We start from the raw sequence: 16,667 nt of genomic DNA, 5'->3' as shown, positions 1-16,667 counted from the left end.
GCTTGCCTCAGTGTCTCCTCTGTAACCCCAAAGTCCTTTTTCCTAAGGCTTTTCTGGAGATTTATTATAAAATGCTCCAGGCCTGCCAAAGATTTGCAGCCATTTTTTTTTTTTTTTAATTTTGGCTGCATCGGGTCTTCATTGCATGCTCTTCATTGTGGTGCACGGGCTTCTCTAGCTGTGGTGCATGGGCCCTAGAATGCACGGGCTCAGTAGTTGCAGTGCATGGGCTCTGTAGTTGTGACATGTGGGATCTTAGTTCCCCGACCAGGGATCAAACCTGGGCCCTCTGCTTTGGGAGCGTGGAGTCTTAACCACTGGACCACCGGGGAAGTCCCAGACTTTTTTTTTTTTTAAATAAGATTATTTTATCTAGGATTGCCATTCAAATATAGAAAAATAGAATGGAAAAGTCCTTGGGAAGAATCAAAACAATGCAAATGTATTACCTCTCTGCTTCTAACACTTCAGTTTATGGCTGTTTCTCATGGCTGATTATGGCTTCGAATAACAAAGGGATGTACTAGGCAGAAAACACTTTCTAGCCATCAGATTGAGGAAGGTGGAATTCGGAATACCTTTTTTAAAAAAAGTTTGTGATTTTTATTCCTTTATGTGGGAACTATGATGCAGGTTAGTCTGGTCAAAACAATCATCTGGAATAAGCACAAATAATTCCTGCCCTTCCTAACTCCTCACTGTCAGCCCTTTGGGGCCTCAGCCTGGGAACAGAGCAAGATTGCCCGCCGCCCACCTCTGTCCTAGTGTACCCCCCTCCCCACCTGCTGCTGTCCTCCGGATGGCACAAAGCCCCCCAGGGCCGGGTGCTGGCTGCCTGCCTCTCCCTCTGCCTCGTGCCCATGGGGTGGGAGCAAGGCCAGTTGTGCAGAAATAAAAGCCTTCGGCACCAAGTAGCAGAGTGGGGAGGAGGCGCGTGTGCATGGCCTGATGACAGCCCCTGAGCTGGGCCATCACTTGTCACGTTCCCTGGAGAGCCATTCACAAGTGACAAAGCAGGTTCCAGAGGCTTCAGCAGAAATCAAAAGACAGCAGCAGTTATTACCTTGTCTGCCTCTGACACTCTTCCTCCCCACCTCCTCGCTTTTCTTAATATCAGGGTCTGCTCTTTTGGCCTCCGGAAGCCCCTGCCTATTCGAATACTCATCATCTCTTAGAGAACAAATAACCGTCCAGGGGCAGCGGGATAGGGACCTTGGAGCTTTCCTGACAATGAGAATAAGATGGAGTCATTCAGCACCAACCATGGGACGAATGATTGCTTTATGAGTATTATCCCTGAGGAGTATCATTGTCCTCATTCGATAGAGGAGAAAACTGAGGATGAGAGAGGGTCAGCGTCTTTCCCGAGGCCACACTATAAGTGGTAGAGTCGGATATCAACCCCGCCTTGGAGCAGGGGGTCCTGGGGACTGTGGCAAGGGTTGGCGGGGGGGATGTGCAAGCGGCGCTGGGCAATTCACAGACAGAGCTGAGGACATACTTAGCTGCTAATTAATGCCGATGAGTCCCTCCTGCCTCCCTAGCACCTTGACATTCAGCGTGGTCTCTGGACCAAGGGCATCCGCATCACCTGGGAGCTTGTTAGAAATGCAGAGTCTCGGGCCCCACTCCAGAGCTGATGCATCAGAATCTGCATTTTAACAAGATCCTCCTGTGATTGGAATGCATGTGAAAATTTGAGAAGCCCTGCTCTAGAGATGTCCGGGACAGCAGTGACACCAACAGGCTCCATGCCGTGTGTCCCCACTGTCAGAAATTCCCCTGTGAGTAGGGGACAAAGCCAAACCCACTCCTAGTATTTCTTTCCAGGGGAACGAACAGAATTGCTCAAGGAAATGCTCTCAACAACTGCCTGAGAGTCGGGCGGATCTGACAGCATGCGAACGCTAGGTGGCAATGGATGGACAGGCATCGGCAGAAAACAGGCACCGCGCTGTCACTGCCAAGGGTCAAGACAAAATGATAAAGGCGTGGGTAGGGGTGGCTGAGCATAGTTGGGTCGTGAAAGGAGATTGTTGGGATGATATTAAAGAAACTGAGACTTCACCAGCGAGTCTGGGAAGGCTGTTTTGTGGAATCAGAGATTTGGGCAAGAGTAATTGCTTCTTTTTTTGCCTCGAGCTATGTTAAACATACACAGTCTTCCCGCGGGAGGGATGTCAGCAGCTGGGCACAGCGAAGCTGAAGGGAATTAAGAGTGGGAAAAAGTTCCCAATCCACTTTGTTCTGCTCCCTGAGGTCAGGGAGGCAGCGGCAGCCAGTCTGCAGTGTGGGTTGGTCAAAGTTGGCTGGCAGGGAATGAGAGCATCCTTTCCCACCATGCAGTGGGCTTGCAGGATAGGCCCACCCGCTGCCCAGAGGCTCTGCTAACACCCTCCAGCTCTGTAGGGGACAGAGCGCAGATCTGCTTTCCTCCTGTGTCCAGCTGTTTGGCTGAATTCAGACTGGGGAAAAGAATATACATGGTTATCTTGGCTCCTAAGGTTCTCTCTTCTTCATCCTCCATAGATTCCCTGGGACTAAAGTCTAGGGTGGAGCCCTGTGGCCCCCCATGTTTGAGGGACTGGAGTCCATCTTTGGTTTCTAAGAAAACAAGTGCAAAGGAAGGTTTCCTGAAATTCCCCAGATTGTGAGGTCACCATATAGAGTCCAGCTTCTTTTATCCTGTAGTGGTTTGTTCCAGAGACTCTCTCATTTGGTCAGTGGACCCCAAAGTTGGAGCGCTTCGTTGGAAATCCGTTCAGAGACAGTCATGTTTTCCTGACTGTTTGGTGGACGTGCCATCTGAAAACACCTTGAAGTTGTTTTCAGATGGGCGGAGACACATTCTTCTTAGAGATTTCAGTGTTTAAGGTCAGGGTCTGGACTTTTTCAAGTTATTCTCTGTCTTTAACCAAAATTTAGGCTTGGCTGGACAGCTGACCCCTGCAGAAGTCTGCAAGCCTACTGGTAATAGGGTTGTAGAATTACAGAATAGATGTTAGAGATTGTCCTGTCCCCAGCCTGTCTTGTTCAGATGAGAAAACTGAGGCCCAGAGAGTTCCATTCAGTTTGTTTTGGCAACCTTAAATGAGGGCCCGCTCTGTGCCAGGGACTGAGGCCAAACAAAGAGACTGAAATACAGCCTCTATCAGTTTATGGATCAGCTTATGGCCCAGGTGCCTTATGGTGAGTGGTGGATACAGGTATGGAAGAATGGCTTCCTGCCCCCACCCCTCTTTTTTTCTTCATTATATTAGTTTCCCTTTCTCTTTCTCTCTTCCTCTTTTTTTTCTTTTTTTTTTGAATTTTGATGATTTTTTTTTTAAGCCCTCGGGGGCTTTGCATTTACCAGGTGGAAGTGAGTAAGCAGCAGTATTAGCAATTCCAAGGACATGTTTGATCACTTCTGTCCTCCCTATAGGCCTGGATACAAGATGTAGTGCTTTCAGACCTGAGGAAGCAAATTTTATTTTTTTATCTGTAGGAACTTGCCTTGAATTCTGACAGGATGAAAATAAATCAAGCTAGTCAACTTAAAGACTTTTTTTTTTGGCCCGACGAAATACACCTTCTGCAATAGATAAACTCAAAAATACTGTCTGGGTGTTGCTGTCCAAACTGTAATCCAGTCACAGTTTATGGTAGTCTGTCCGAATTCTCCAGGCTCTCATCTCTCTTTCTCTTAGGGTTTATTAGTTGAATAGGTTTTGTGGGTAGAAAGAAGTGGTGAATTAAAAATAAAGACGTTACCATCCGTAACTGGAAAAGCGCTAGAGAAAGTCTGTTCCTATTACACAGTGATATTCAGTAATATGAAAATTGCATGCATATAGGCCCCTAGCCTTCCTCACTGTGGCCAATCGGGTAAAGGCCACTGTCTGGGCATCTGTGTCCTCGCTGACCAAGAGGAAGGTTTAGAGTCTTAAGCATCAGGCACCTGAAGTTTGCATATAATTGAGCTTCCGGGTCTCTCAAAATCTTACATTTTATTCACAAACACAGGCATCTGCTACTAATTAAAGTATCACGGTATAATTATACCCTTTCTTATTAGTAGATATGGAATCTGACAGTTGCTTAGATACAAAATAAGCAAGTGCAGATTGCGTTCTGCACCCTTCACAGGCTGGGGAGACAGAACAACAGAATTTTCAAAAGCTCTGCGTAAATGAGTCTCGTTGCCCAGAAAACGTAAAGTTCTGAATTATCATCGGTAAATTTGCCTGGGAACAGGTGTTAATCCCACCACAAGTCTGTGATTTGAGTTTTAATATCATTCAGTGATCTTCCTGACTTGGTCCCCTCACCTCTGTACTACACTCCAACCCCGCCCCCCGCCGCCCCCCCCACCCAACAAAAGCATCCAACTCTCCACAGGACAAAGCAGCTGCTGCTTCCTCAAGGAATTCTGGGGCCGGAAGACATCCAGCTGGAGGAATGGCGGGGCTGTGTTGTAGCCGGTTCAGTCTTTGGGTTTGTCAAAGGTTGACTTTGGGTTCAAGGGTGTGGATTTGACATCCAGGGGAGTTTTCTGGGCATTCTAAGATAGCCTCTCTTCCTGCTCTAAGTCTTCACATAATACAGTTAGGGAAATTCCCTGCTAACCCATCAGCTATAGGAATTCAGGGACCAGGACTTGTTTGGATCACCCAGTATATCTCCAGGATCCAGCATGGCGCTTGGCACTTAGAAGATGCTCAATAACTAGTTATTGGAAGGATGGATTCTGTTGACTCCCTTATTTTTAAAAAAGTTTTTAAAAACATCTTTATTAGAGTATAATTGCTTTACAATGGTGTGTTAGTTTCTGCTTTATAACAAAGTGAATCAGCTATACATATACATATATCCCCATATCTCTTCCCTCTTGTGTCTCCCTCCCTCCCACCCTCCCTAGCCCACCCCTCTAGGTGGTCACAAAGCACCGAGCTGATCTCCCTGTGCTATGCGGCTGCTTCCCACTAGCTATCTATTTTATGTTTGGTAGTGTATATATGTCCATGCCACTCTCTCACTTTGTCCCAGCTTACCCTTCCCCCTCCCCGTGTCCTCAAGTCCATTCTCTAGTAGGTCTGAGTCTTTATTCCTGTGCTGCCCCTAGGTTCTTCATGACCATATTTTTTTTAGATTCCATATATATGTGTTAGCATACGGTATTCGTTTTTCTCTTTCTGACTTACTTCACTCTGTATGACAGACTCTAGGTGCATCCACCTCACTACAAATAACTCAATTTTGTTTCTTTTTATGGCTGAGTAATATTCCATTGTATATATATGCCACATCTTCTTTATCCATTCATCTGTTGATGGACACTTAGGTTGCTTCCATGCCCTGGCTATTGTAAGTAGAGCTGTAACGGACATTTTGGTACATGAGTCTTTTGGAATTATGGTTTTTTCAGGATATATGCCCAGTAGTGGGATTGCGGGGTCATTGTTGACTCCCTTATGTGCAGTTCCCTGTGGGTGAGGTGATACTTTCAACCCTAGTAGTCATTTACTTTCCAGTGTGTGCGACTTCACTGGATCAGGAGTACCGCTGCCCCAGGGCCAGTGCTGCCTGCCAACCTGTTTTTGTGTGGCATGTGAGCTGAGAATGGTTTATACATTTTTAAATGGTTGGAAAAAAAATCAAAATGAGAAGATATTTCATGACACATGAAAATGATATGAAACCCAAATTTCTGGGTCCATGAATAAAAGTGTTGTTGGAACACGGTTTTGTTGTTGGCTGCTTTTGCACTGGAGTAGCAGAGCTGGGTCGGTGCAACAGAGGCTCATGGCCTGGAAAGCCTGAAGTATTTACCGGAAAAGTTAGCTGGTCCCTGGATTAGATCATTGCCTAGGGTTAGCCTTTGATGTTGGGAGAGTGGGATGCAGGAGAGAGGGTCTAGGGGTGAGTTATGGGGGCAGGTTAGCTGGGAAGGAGAGAAGAGCCGGGAAGTCTAGAAGAGTACTTCAGCCCTCTTCACATTTCTGCCAGTCCTGGCCTTTCCACAGTGGAAGTTTCCAGTTTCTCACTGTAATTCTGATGAACGCCCTCAAGGAACGCAGTGATAATCATTTCTCAGACTGCCCTACTGCTCGGATGGATGCAAAGGACTGTATCTTTCTGCTGTCTCTTGGTCATTGTAAATCCCTAGTTCAAAATGCTCCTTCTTTGTCGAAGACATAAAATTTCGCTTCTCGCTGTTTGGGTAATAAATCTGTATGTGTGAGCAAGTGTGAGCTGGAGCTTGTCGTTGGAAAGCAATCGTCTTCAGTTTTCAGCCACCCAGCAGGCACCCCACGCAACCGCACCATGCTTTGGCTTCCCGGCAGCCCTGAGCCCACTGCTTGGATACCAGGACCTTTCTTTTTCTAAGCCCCTAGCAAGGGTGGAGCCCTACCCTTCCAGAGACGTGCCTTTGTGATTAAGCTGGCAAGGATGCAGTCAGCCTAGTTAGAGCCTTGATAATCCACTTGATTCATCTGGGTTATCCATCCAAATCCCAGGAGGCATCTTGTCGACCTGAGCCTCATTTCCCTAGGGTTTACAAGAGCACCTCCTGGAGCAAATGGCATCATACCATTCTCTTATTAGCCATCTTCTGAATTAGAGTCTAATTTTCTCCAAACCCCACACTTTATTTGGAAAGAGGTTACTTCTCTCTGGGGTGGTCCCAGCCTCTGGGTTCCTAGAGGCCTGACTCATCTACCTGTGGGTATAAAAAAATGCCCCGTGTCTTCTGATGGTGTATTTAATAGGTTGGGGGATAGATTTGCTGTCTGAGTGACAGTGATTAACACAGGCATTGTTTACCTTAAGTAAACCTGGGTTTTGAAAATCATAACCAATAAGAGGATTGCCATGTCTTTTTAAAGGGTTGATGACCAGGGCTTCGCGTGGAAGCACTAGCCAGTTATCTGATCTGAAAGGGTTTATTTATTTATTCATTTTTTATTGAAGTATAGTTGAGTTACAATGTTGTGTTAATTTCTGCCGTACTGCAAAGGGATTTAGTTATACATATATGTATATATGTGTATATACGTATAAATATATATATACATTCTTTTTTAAACTATTCTTTTCCATTATGGTTTATTACAGGATATTGAATATAGTTCTCTGTGCTATACAGTAGGACCTTGTTGTTTATCCATTCTATTGAAAAGGTGTTGTTTTATTTTTTTTTCGGCTGCGCTGTGTGGCTTGTGGGATCTTAGTTCCCCAGCCAGGGATTGAACCCCAGTGATCGCAGTGGAAGCGATGAGTCCTAACCATTGGACTGCCAGGGAACTCCCGAAAAGGTTTATTTTTCACTTTTAATTTTTTAAAAATATTACTTTTAAAATTTATTTATTTATTTTTGGCTGCGTTGGGTCTTCGTTGCTGCACACGGGCTTTCTCTAGTTGCGGCGAGCGGGGGGGCTACTCTTCGTTGTGGTGCGTGGGCTTCTCATTGCAGTGGCTTCATGGGCTCTAGGCGCACTGGCTTAGTTGTTCCGCGGCATGTGGGATCTTCACGGACCAGGGATTGAACTCGTGTCCCCTGCATTGGCAGGCAGATTCTTAACCACTGTGCCACCAGGGAAGTTCCCCAAGAAGGTTTATTTTTAAAGTAATGTAGGAAATTGTGGAAAGAAAATTCACGTTTCAACTTGCTGAGTAGTACTACTTGTTTCATCTATTATGTGCCAGGCATTTCTCTAGGTATTCTGTATATATTTTCTCTAATTCTTTCCCAAATCCCACAGAATAGATGTTATTATCTCCATTTTACAGAGGAAACTGAGACTTAAATAGGATGAACGAGTTGCCTGAGATTCCAGAAAGGCAATGTCACAGCTAGGACCCGAACCCACGAAGGTGTGACCTCAGCGCACATGTACATAACATCATAGACACCAGCCCTCTGAAATGACACTTCAGCCACGTTGTTCTTTAAGGACAGGAAGAACGTTAGAAAGAACCAAAATACAAAGAAGTTACCAAACTGGACTGCTAGAAACACAGACCCAGCCAACGTGTGGTTATCCATCTTAACTTGTGCAGGGATCATGAAGCCCCGTATTTTCTTTAGCTAAACGTTTCCATCTCCTTCCTTAATGGACATTTAAAAAAAGAGGTTAAAAAAGAGACTTAGTTGAAATTATTTGCTTATTATTTGCTTTAGCTGCAATTATTTGCTTTAATGGGTTCAAAATCCAAGAGGGATAAGAAGGCATATCAAGGAAAATCCTTCTCCCGCCCCGGGAGATTTCTCCCAGGCCTGATCCTTATGGGAAAGCAATGCGAATATGGTGGATTGAAACATGGCCATAGTTCCTCTCCCTCCCTCTATCCAAACCTCTTTGCTTGAAGCTTCTCCCATCAGGAGGTGCAGTGTATTTCCCCACCCCTTGAATCTGGGCTTGCCCTGTGACCTGCTGTGGCTGGTAGAACGTGGCAGATGTGACCAACTACCAGGTCCCGGCCTAGGCCTCAAGGGACCTCGGGTGCTTCCTCCCTTTCCCTCAGAAACTTGCTGAGTTACCACGTAAGCAAGCCCAGGTCAGCCTGCTGGAAGGTGCAGGATCCAAGGAGCGATGAGTCATGTAGGAAGTGCAAAGGCCCAGAGCACTGAGGATGTTTGCTGTGTATGGAGAGCAGTCAGGAGGCTCCAGTCAAGTAACCAGGAGCCTTGTAAGCTGTGATGAGGACTTTGAGTTTTATTCTCAGTGTGTGATAGCAATGAAAGAGCAAATGAGTAAACAGACAGAGGAGTACAGGAGTGAATGGTCAACCAGGGAACTGGAAGGGGCATGGTTCCTAACGGGTAGAATGAGCAGCCATCACCATGGACATGACATGTCGTCTGGGATTTGAAACTCAGAGAAGAGCAAACCCTGAATTGTTCTGTGACAGGCTCAGCTCATGGGGAACTGAGCTGGTGCTCCCTTCCTTCTGGTGCTCAAGTCTAGGGTGGTTCCTCTGGGCTTCCTGGAGCATCACATCTGCCTGGGGAGGGGTTGTTACCTCCTCCAGGGCCACCCTGGAAGAGGTGTGGTCCGTCTGGACTTCTGGATAATTTGGATTTCTAGAAAGGTCTTCAAGCGTAAAGAGTTGGATTGAACCCCTTCTTTGTAAGGGCAGGAGATAGAAATGCCAGGGACTTGCTGGCCAAGAGGAGCTCCACTGAGGATAGGAAGGGCTTGACCGTGGCCTCCTGCTCCATGAGACCCACAGGTAGTGGCGTCTCCTCCGGAGTGAACACTGCAGAGGATGTTCAGCTGCAGCCCAAACCCTCCAGCTGCCTTTTTACCCAGGGCTTCTCTGCTCTTGGCAAGAAGGCACAGGCCCGAGCAGGGTCCATGGAGGAGACTGCAGCCATCTACATGATGGTCTTCATGGTGCTGCTTCCATCTCAACTGTTCATGCGCTGGTAACCAGGGAGGCTGAACACCAGCTGGCCCCAGAGCACAGCCCTCAGCTGGGAGATGGCTCTGACCCCCCACTTCCCCTCTGCCTGGCCGTGGAAGCTCGAGACACAACCTGCCTCTCACCTGTCTGCTTCCAGCACTCTCGGCTTCCCCTTCTAGTTGAGCAGTCTGTGAATACCTGATGGACACTTGGTTTACCTCCCTCCCTGGATTTGGCGAGAGGTCCTGGAGCTGCTCCCAGCTCCCTCCCTCTCCAGAGACACTGGGTCAGGGAGAGAAGTGTCACACACTGTACAATGTGCTCCTTTGGGGCTTTCTGTTGTCATTTATGCTTATGTTATGGGGGTGAAGCAATTAACTGCCTTGAGGGTTCAGAAGGTTGTGGAAATATGCAAATTGGCCAGGTGTCATACTGTCAGGTGTGGTGGGGCCTGGGGCGAAATGCAGATGGAAAATTCCAGCTAAAGGGGTTTAAGTCCAATACTAAACACCTTGAGCAAAACCTGCTCTTGGTCATGTCAACAGGCTGCCTCTTTGAGTCCCTCAAGAATTAGAATGAGTTTCACATGAAACCAGCCTGACATACTGAAGGACTCAACCGTCAACTTTTTATGCTAGTAACCCTATGTGAAATTCTTAACCGGGTCCCCAAACTCCTTTCTTGTTCTTCTTGGGACAGGGCTTTTGATTTTCTGCTTGCTGCTGAGAGCGGCTTTCAGGGACAACCTCTCAAGCAAATCTTCCTCATCGATGCTGGCCTGATTGACTCCAATTTGGGGGATGGGTTGAGACAGATGCTGAGACTCGGGGAGGATTTGATATTCTACGATGCCAGGTTTCCCCTGCAGGGAAGGCACATCTTCCTTCCTGGGGTTTGGAGGTGTGTCCTCCGTTGCTTGGCCTCATTTTGAACTTTCTCACAGATATCAGTAAGCTCAAGGAAATTAGAGTGGATGAGGGTATTGGAGGTAGGAATGGAGAGCTGGGTGGATTTGAGAGAAACTTAGGAATGAAAATGGACTGTATTGGCTCGGATGTGTTGGAGAGGGTACTTTTTGGGCTGGTGCCCAGGTTTGTTTTGAGTAATAAGATGGGTGTGGTACCATTTTGTGAGATGGGGGCTTCTGTAAAAATAGTGGATGGCCACTACTGCCTTGAGTGACTGTCTGTTCATAAGTCATTAACTATCTCGATGCACTGTTTCCTCAAGGATAATCATCTCAAATGGTCCTTGACAGGAACATGCAGAGAAGGCTGGCACCTCTAAGTATTCACAAACAGGAAATCATTTGGAGCCTCCAGAGGAAGCCCACTGGAATGCCAAGGCTGGCTGCTGTCTCCTACCCACGGCTCTTGAGCTCAGGCCGTTGAGACGTCATTGATGTGAACAAATGAAGAATAAATTAACTTGCTTTGGAATGAATGATTGGATCCCCCCTCAGACTCGAGTGCTTGTGTTTCCTGAAAACTCAATTTAATTTTGGTCTGAGACAGTGCGTTGCTCTGCAGCACCAATCTTCCCTAATGGCTGACACCCAGGGGGTGAGGTGAAACCCTTCAGGTCCAGGAAGAGGCCAGTGGTGACACATGTGTGCCTGAGCCTAAATCTCAGAGCCTGGGTCCAGCTCGGCCCTGCCCAGGCTGCCCCGGCAGCCAGCAGGGGATAGAGATCCTGGTTCCAGGCACCTGTGGGCAGCCTGGGAGGGCGCCTCTCCTCGGGCAGGATCTGGCAGGAGGCCCAGCATTTTCGCCTCCCATGGCCATAGCTACCCGTGCCTTGGGCTGCACATCTTAGGGCTGGCTGGTCTATGTGGAGAGAGAGGTTATCAGTGCAGAAAGAATAGATTTGGGCCCTAGCAGAGGCAAGAGAGTTTGACATACACACACTTCCTTCCCTGCACATAAATTACTGCCGAGAAGTGAGGTATTTTCAGATAAATGTATATCTTCTAGAGTATATCCTTTAAAGGACCTTCTTATGTTGTTGGATTGTTTTTTGAAAAGAATGGTTTTATAATGTATCATGTGATTTCCACCTTTTACAAGCAGAGTACCCTAAGATCAGTTCAGCCTTGAAATAATTTTTTTTTTTTTTTTTGGCTGCGCCATGTGGCTTACAGGATCTCAGTTCCCCAACCAGGGACTGAACCTGGCCCATAGCAATGAAAGCCCAGAATCCGGACCGCTAGGCCACCAGGGAACTCCCCATAAAATATCTTCTTTTTATTATGGAAAAATCCAAGCATATACAAAAATGAGAGAATAATATAATAAACTGTATATACCCAACTGCCAGCCTCAGCAATGATCAATTCATGACCAACTTTTATATTGTCCCCACTTCCCTCTACCCCAGATTATTTGTATTCACCCTGTTTATGCTGACCTCTGGTCATCATTAGGGCAGCGTTTTGCGGTCCGTGCAGCACCCATCCCCTTCCATGTATTTCTCATGTCTGTATCCTTGCCTTTATGAGGACTCTCTCTAGTTTGGCTCCTATGGGTCTGGAAATGAATAGAGCCAACGGAGTTAAAATTCTACGTTCAGTAAGAGCACATAGGATTTGAGAGAGCCTTTCCTACCTGAATTTCAGTACTGAGTTTATCTTGGACGTTCACAGGCTGTTTCTGGAGGGTGAGGGTTAGGACTTTTCATCTCTTAAAAAGGCAAGTGTTTCATTGTGCTGTCCTAATGCTCTTTTTTTTTTTCTTTGAAAATGAAGTCATTATTAACAGCTACAAAGAAATGGAAAAATACTTATTTTTGAGAAAGATTTTGAGACATAATGAGGAATTCCAAATATATGCAGTACATCATTTGTTGCATGAATATGATGAAGCTTGTCTGATTTTCACCTTCAGCACCATCTCCTGTGGCTTTGCTTGGGAGGCATTGCACTCAGTTTTGCACCAAATGCCTCCAAACTGTTGTGTTTTCTCCCACTCTTCGCTCCCTATTTGGTGTCTTTTTACTTTCTTATTTATTTATTTATTAAAAAAAATTTTTATCAGAGTGTAGCTGAGTTACAATGCTGTGTTACTTTCTGCTGTACAGCCAAGTGAATCAGTTATACATATACACATATCCACTCTTTTTAGATTCTTTTTCCATATAGGCCATTACAGAGTATTGAGTAGAGTTCCCTGTGCTGTACAGTAGGTGCTTATTAGTTATCTGTTTTATATATAGTAGTGTGTATATGTCAATCCCAATCTCCCAATTTATCTCTCCCCCCCTTACCACCTGGTAACCATAAGATCGTTTTCTACATCTGTGACTCTATTTCTGTTTTGTAGATAAGTTCATTTGTACCATTTTTTTAGATTCCACATATAAGCGATATCATATGATATTTATCCTTCTCTGTCTGACTTACTTCACTCACTATGACAGTCTCTAGGTCCGTCCACGTTGCTGTAAATGGTGCTGTCTTTTTAGATTACTTGGTTGCTCACTGTCGCCGCTGTTTGCAGTGCTTCTTCGTGTATAACGTAGCAGGGAAGTGAAGGTTGCCGGGTCAACCAGATAGCCACACCTGTTACAGCAGCAGCCTATCAGTGTGTGTGAAATTGAATCCCTAAACCCCCCCTTTGCAAAAAAAAAAGTGAATGAGAACTTTCTGAGCTCAGAGGAGTGTCCCCAGTGACAGGGTCTGAGGATGAAGGTGCAGACAGGTTTAAGGGGTGTAGAGGGGTAGTTCAATAAAGTGGGGTCTTGAAGATGGGAAGTAGAAAGCTTGAGGGTCCTCCAGAAACTCTTGGTGCCTTGCAGTCAACAGGGGCTACTCCAACCTTCCAGCACCTTCCAGCACCTTCTGCATGGGTGTCACTCCCTAGAATGTGTGGAAAGCAAGTCTGCGCATCCAAAGGTGTGAGCATTCTGGCTGTTTGGGGAATGTTTTGCCCATCTTTAGTGGAAGAAACTAGGATGCAGAAGCTGCTTTCCTCACCCATCTTTTCTTTATTATTTCCTCTTAATCTCTGCCTTCAGCGTTTTCCCTTTTTATGTTATCTGCCTTTCACAAATGTGTGGCAAAAGCCTTTCTTTCAGGAGGAAAACCTGAAGGCGTGCCATCAACCCTTGGGCATGGAGGGCTCTCAGATGGGTTTTTCTGGGGAACGAAACCACCCTTAGTTTACGGAATCAGCTGCCATTCATGGGGAAAGGAGCCAGTGGAGGGGGAGTCCTGGCAAAAGATGAAGCTAGGATCATAACAAACACCTCCATGGATGCAGGTTTATGAAGTGCTTTCTGTCACATTGGGATGGGGTGGCGGGTGGGCGAGGAGTGTGTGGGAGAGATTCAGGAGTTTGGCTTTTCCCATCCTAATGTTTACCTTTGTGTCTTCCTTCCCTGGCCTACCCTGGGCCCCCAGACTTCTTACCCTGCCTGAACACTACCCCCCCTCCCCAACCCCACCTCACTACTTTCCTTTTCTCCATCACTCTCCAGACTTCTCCCTCCCATGCTGGACTCCGCCTCCTATAACAAATCTGCTCTGTGTCACTCTTTCCCTGTCTCCATCTTCAGTTCTCATCCGGCCCGTAAACTTTCAGGTTCCAACACTCTGTTTTTCAGGTTGAGAACAAGAGGATTTTTTCTAGGTAGGACCTTGTGCAGGAGAAAGAGGTAGGTGGGAGATTTCTTGGCTCTTTCAGCACCATCTTGACTAAAAATAGAATGGAGCTCATCGAAAGGTGCTGACACAGGGCCTGGAAACCACCGGGTATCCTGACTACAGAGGCGTCCACTTTTCTGGGCTCCAAGGATGGGCTGGTGGTGGTGGAAGTGGGGAGAGGGCAGAGAACGCAGCTGAGGGAGCCGTCCACGTCTGAGAGCAGGCCTGGCCTCAGGCCTTCCGTGGGAAGGGCAGTGAGGCTTGGACTCTGAGTGGCGGGCCAGTAGGAGCCTCTGAGTGAGGGCGTGGTGACAGCACAAAGTAGGGAGGTCACAGCAATGCCCCCTTTTCTCCTTCCTTCCTGTTCCTAGTCCTCTGACGTGGAGGAAAAATGGATCTTGATAATGAAGACCCAGGGACATCCTGACCCAGCCCTGAGTCTGAGGCGGGTCCCCATGCTGCCTTCAGAAGGTGATAACAAAAGAGCCAGGCATGGGGTTAGTGTCTTCTCTCTGGGAGGCAATATTGGTGGTGGGGATTCTGGGCCAAGAGCGGCCCTCCAAATCCTTTGAACTCTTTATTTATCTTCATGTTAACCTGTCGTGGACTGCTTTAATTTTTTTTTAGCAGTTACATTTCTTTATTGGATACAAAGCTCATCTCACTTCCTTAGTTTACAGCTCAGAAATCAAGACCCTTACAAGTTATGTACATTGTCCAATATCACGCAACTGTTAGCATTAGGGTGTAATATACTTCTGAGGAGTCCTCATGTGCTGGGCGTGATGCTCTGGGCCTTACATATATGACCAATTTAGTCCTCCACACAAGCCTGTGGTGGGCACCAAGATAACCTGTACTTCACAGATGGGTAAACCCAGGCCCACAGCTGCACTGTCTCCTAAGTGTTACCCAAGTGCCGAGTGCCAGAGCTGAGAGTCCAGCTTCTGGACCCAGCATCTGGAGCAGCTCTCATCACCATCCCTCTTCTGAAGCCTGGGCCAGGCCTAGAATGGGCGGGAAGCTGGGATTAAAGCTGAGAGAGTCAAGACTGTGGATGCCAGTGTGGCCTCTGGTTCTTTTCCTCTTTCCTGTTGCCCCTGCTCTGTGGTCCCCCGATTCCTCAGTTCATTCTGGAGGTAAGCCTCTCTTCTCAGACCAGATTGGCTGTCCCCAAATTTCAGTTTGGCTCAATTCCTTCATCACACCAGCTTGTGAAGCAAAACTGTGGTTGTGTCATCCACGGTTGTGGGTCACGTCCTCATATTGCTGTGGGAATATGACACATGGGAGAGGGTGGGATTTTTTAAGGAGGCACATGTGAAGCAGGCTGTGCCAGCCTTCTGTAGCTGTGCTCATCAGAGACTTGTGAAACTTGGAAAAAGAATTGGGGGAGGCCCAGTCGTGGCCATCCTCCCACTGACAGCCCCAGGGTGTGGTCCGGAGAAGCCAGATATGGGGCTTCTCCAGGACCAGGGGAGGAAGGCTTTGTGGGAAACTGGGTTTGCTGATTGGAGCTGTGGGTACAAGCTTCAGAGGTCTTCACCTAAACCGCCTGCGGGAGCTCGGACCAAGGGCACCTGCTAGAGGTGTTGCTCTCTGAATCCTGGTGATGAGATGCTGGTGGGGCTGGATGGTGTGTGAGTGTGAGTGTGTGTGTGTGTGTGTGTGTGTGTGTGTGTGTGTGTGGTGTGCACGCGCGCGCACGCGCTTGTCTAAAGGGATTGCTAAAGTTAGTTTCCTGACTGACTTCAGAACCTGCAGGCCGCAAGCCCCTGGCTATCGGAGGACAGTGCCCTGCGTCAGCATCGGTGGCTTTGTAAATACAGGCAGGGACTCGCCAGGGCCAGGTTTCTGGTGGTTGTCTAATCCATGACGGCTGCATGCTCTGTTGGTTTAAAGAACAACGTTCATCTTCATTTTTGAAAGCCTAGCCAGTTAGTTGTATCTGAATATCCCAGACCCCGTACTCAGAGAGAAATGGTGGCAAATTTGCCCTTTATTACTTTAGCACTTTAAACAATTAACTATCAATCTTTTAACATTTTCACATGTGTAACCTTTCTCCCGCTCAGGTATTTGATCAGCTTCACCCCAAAAGGTCAAAAGAACGCCTCTTTGAAGCAAGATAGCCCTCCTCTTCTCCCCTTCATCCCTTCTCTTGGGATATGGTCTCTCTCTCTCTCTCTCTCTCTTTTTCTCTGTGTGTGTGTAAAGTAATTGAGAATGCATTTTATAGCCAAGGTTTTTTTCTTGTCCCTCTGAGGAAAGAATCCTGTGCACACATTCAGAGTTAAAAGGAAAAAGACTCCAAAATCTGGTTCAAAGCAGAAACATGGATCCTGATGGACAGTTTTCAGTCTAAATAAGATACTCCCAGTAATGGAGACCCAAAGATTAACTGCATTTTCACTGGAACTGGATTCTCAGACGTTCATTGCCTATAAAAGATTTTTCCCAGCCTGCCATCTCCATAACTAATTTGGTTTGCTTCCTGCCTATTGTAGCCTTTTAGCAAGTAAGAAAATTTTGAACTAAACAGTGAGGCAGCAGTAACAATTTTTGAGACACATACAAGTCATTTTTGGACTAAGTTTGGATTATCCAAGTTAGTTCTTTTCCTCCATCACAGTTTTTA

The 16,667-nt window shown here is 46.8% G+C and overlaps 1 non-coding gene across 1 annotated transcript; it reads right to left on the bottom strand.

Annotated features, from left to right (window-relative positions):
• Positions 1–259: 259 nt before the first annotated feature.
• TRNAW-CCA (transfer RNA tryptophan (anticodon CCA)) lies at positions 260–332 on the bottom strand. The gene has a single exon. It is a non-coding gene; the product is annotated as a tRNA-Trp (tRNA).
• Positions 333–16,667: the final 16,335 nt, after the last annotated feature.

This window comes from Globicephala melas, chromosome 11, assembly GCF_963455315.2.
Source record: "Globicephala melas chromosome 11, mGloMel1.2, whole genome shotgun sequence".
In the NCBI taxonomy this organism is placed as follows: Eukaryota; Metazoa; Chordata; class Mammalia; order Artiodactyla; family Delphinidae; genus Globicephala; species Globicephala melas.
Note: the sequence above shows the minus strand (reverse complement) of the source record. Positions and strands in the feature narration are given on the sequence as shown.